The sequence below is a fragment of the Olea europaea genome, unplaced genomic scaffold (assembly GCF_002742605.1).
Source record: "Olea europaea var. sylvestris unplaced genomic scaffold, O_europaea_v1 scaffold309, whole genome shotgun sequence".
Lineage (NCBI taxonomy): Eukaryota > Viridiplantae > Streptophyta > Magnoliopsida > Lamiales > Oleaceae > Olea > Olea europaea.
Window position 1 is genome coordinate 357530 of NW_019249636.1, and position 3589 is coordinate 361118.

Consider the following 3589-nt stretch of genomic DNA (forward strand, 5'->3'; position numbering starts at 1 on the left):
CACTGGCTCATCATAGGAATGGGTAGGAGTAAAAATCTTCCCAGTGCATACTAAGTTTTTCACAGTTCGGTTGTCCCGTTGAATCTAGATCTTGGGATCTCCAGTCAACTAGGTTGGGTTGCCACCATGAAAACTTTTGATTATTTTATTAATTTTAATCTCATCCCCTTCGATGAACTTTTAACTTGCTCTCTTGTTAAACTTTTAATTAGCGGATCCGCAATATTCTCTTTTGATTTCACATACTCTATAGAGATAATGTCAGTAGAGAGCAATTGTCTAACAGTATTGTATCTACAATGTATATGTCGAGATTTACCGTTATACATTACATTTTGTGCCCTACCAATTGCTGATTGACTATCGCAATGGATACATATAGCAGGCACAAGTTTTGTCCAATATGAAATATCTTTTAGAAAGTTTCGTAGCCATTCGGCTTCTTCTCCGGCTTTGTCTAATGCAATGAATTCAGATTTCATTGTTGATCTAGCTATACATGTTTGTTTTGAAGATTTCCATGATACTGCAGCACCTCCAGGTGTAAAGACATATCCACTTGTTGATTTGGAGTCTTTAGCATCTGATATCCAATTTGCATCACAGTATCCTTCAAGTACTGTTGGATATCTCGAATAGTGCAATCCAAAATTTTGTGTATGTTTTAAATACCCTAAAACTCTAACAATAGCTTCCAATGATCAGTGCTTGGACTACTCGTATATCGACTTAGCCTACTAATTGAATAGGCAATATCAGATTGAGTGCAATTCATGACATACATTAAACTGCCAATAATACGTGAGTATTCCAATTGAGACTTACTATCACCAGTATTGAAACCAAGATGTATACTAACATCCATATGTGTTTTCATAGGAATAATATTATATTTCTTGAATTTATCAAGAATTTTCTCAATGTAGTGTGATTGAGACAATATGAGACCATAAGATGTTCTAGAAATTTTAATTCCTAATATAACATCGACCACACCTAAATCCTCCATTTCAAATTTACTTGTTAGCATCCTTTTTGTAGTTTGAATTATGGTATCATTGTTACCCATAATCAACATGTTATCTACATATAAACATACCATGACATATCCATTTGGAGTATTCTTGACATAAACACATTTGTCGCACTCGTTAATTTTGAAACCATTTGATATCATAATCGTGTCAAATTTTTCATGTCATTTCTTAGGAGCCTGCTTTAATCCATATAGTGATTTAACAAGTCGACACACTTTCTTTTCTCGTCCTGAGGCCACAAATCCTTCAGGTTGCTCCATATAAATTTCTTCATCTAATTCCTCATTCAAAAAAGCCGTTTTAACATCCATTTGATTCATATCCAAACCATTCAATGCTACTATTGCAATAAGCATACGTATGGAAGTAATTCTTGTCACAGGAGAATAGGTATCGAAATAATCAAGACCTTCTTTTTGCTTGTAGCCTTTAGCGACAAGTCTTGCGTTATATTTGTCAATTGATCCATTCGCTTTCATTTTCCTTTTGAAAATCCATTTACATCCCAAAGGCTTATTACCGGGAGGGAGGTCTACTAATTCCCAAGTATGATTTTGTAGTATGGATTCAATTTCACCGAACAGTTTCTTTCCAATATGAAGTTTCGGTTGATGACATAGCCTCTTTAAAACTTTAAGGTTCATTTTCTAACAAGTATGTTAGAAAGTCAGGCCCAAAGGAGGTTGACGTTCTAGCACTCTTACTTCGTCTAGGTTGTTCATTTATAGATTCTTGATCTATAGTATCTTCATCTTCACGAGATCTCCTTTGTGAATTTGATTCACCTTGCATGTTATAAGGAAAAGTATTTTCGAAAAATGTAGCATCCCTTGATTCAATAATCGTATTAACATGCATAACAAGTATTTCAGACTTATATACCACAAATCTGTACGCATTACTATGGTAGACATAACCAATGAATACACAGTCAATGGTTTTAGGTCCTATTTTAACCCTTTTAGGTTTGGGAACTACTACCTTAGCCAAACATCCCCATACCTTCAAGTATTTATAATTAGGTTTCTGACATTTCCATACTTCATAAGGTATCTTATGCCTTTTTCGATGTGGTAGTTTGCAGAAAGCAAGGCTTTCCCCCACAAGTTCTGCGGTAATCCAAAACTTATTAACGTAGCATTCATCATCTCCTTCAATGTTCGATTCTTGCGTTCAGCAATACCATTAAATTGAGGAGAATAATGCGCGGTAGTTTTATGAATAATTTCGTGTTCCGAACAGAATTTCTCAAATGGTGAATCATATTCACCACCTCTATCACTTCTTATGGCCTTAATCTTTTTACTAAATTGATTTTCAACTTCTAACTTGTAGTTTTTAAACACTTCAATTGCTTTGTTTTTGCTTTTGAGCAAATACATATAGGAATATCGAATATAATCATCGATAAAAGTGATAAAGTACTTATTACCTCCCCTAGTTTGAATAAATTTTAAATCACATATGTCAATGTGAATTAAATCTAGGGGTTCGGTACTTCTTTCAACGGAATGAAAGGGTAAACGTGACATTTTGACTTCTAACACATATATCGCATTTGTGATTAGGATTTAAATCACAATTTGGTAATAAATCTAATTTGATTAGTCTACGCAAAGTATTATAATTTGTATGTCCTAATCGTTCATGTCAAATGTTAAATGATTCAAGCAAGTAAGAAGAAGATGTATTTTTATTCATAATTGGAGGTACAACAGTCATTACATTCAACTTAAAGAGCCCCTCATTTAGGTAGCCATTTCCTACAAACATTTCATTCTTTGAGAGTATAAATTTGTCTGAGACAAATACTAGCTTAAACCCGTTCTTACTTAGTAGAGAACCAGATACCAAGTTTTTCCTAATATCGGGCACATGAAGAACGTCATTCAAAGTGAGCTCTTTTCCACTTGTCATTTTCAGCACTATCTTTCCATGTAGAAATGTTCATTATGATCCATCGTTTTGTAGGTAGAGAACATCCCACAGTTTGAGCATATGTGACAAGTAGCTCCAGTATCCACCCACCACTCCTTAGTATTTCCAGCTAAGTTGCATTCAGAGACGACCGCAGAAAGATTCATGTCTTGTACCTTATCAGTGAGGTTCTCATGTTTTGTTACATTGGCCTGGTGAGTTTTTTCCTACACATTCTTTGGCTTTCGACAATCCTTGGATCAATGTCCTACCTTGCCACAATTGTAACAATTGCCTTTAAACTTTTTAGCAGTTTTTGAAGAACCAGTTTGCCCTTCACCATTGTGCTTCCTCTTTTTGCTAGTCTTGAAGACTCCTTCTACAATGTTGGCTTTTGATTCCATCGAATGAGATGCACCATTTCTTTTTTCAGTTTTGCGATTGTCTTCTTCTATTCTCAATCGAACAATGATATCTTCAAGTTTTATTTCCTTCCGCTTGTACTTTAGGTAATTCTTGAAATTCTTCCATGAAGACGGTAATTTCTCAATCAGTGCAGCGACTTGAAATGATTCACTTATTTTCATTCCTTTGGCATAGATGTCGCTAAGTATGATTTGAAGTTCTTGAACTTA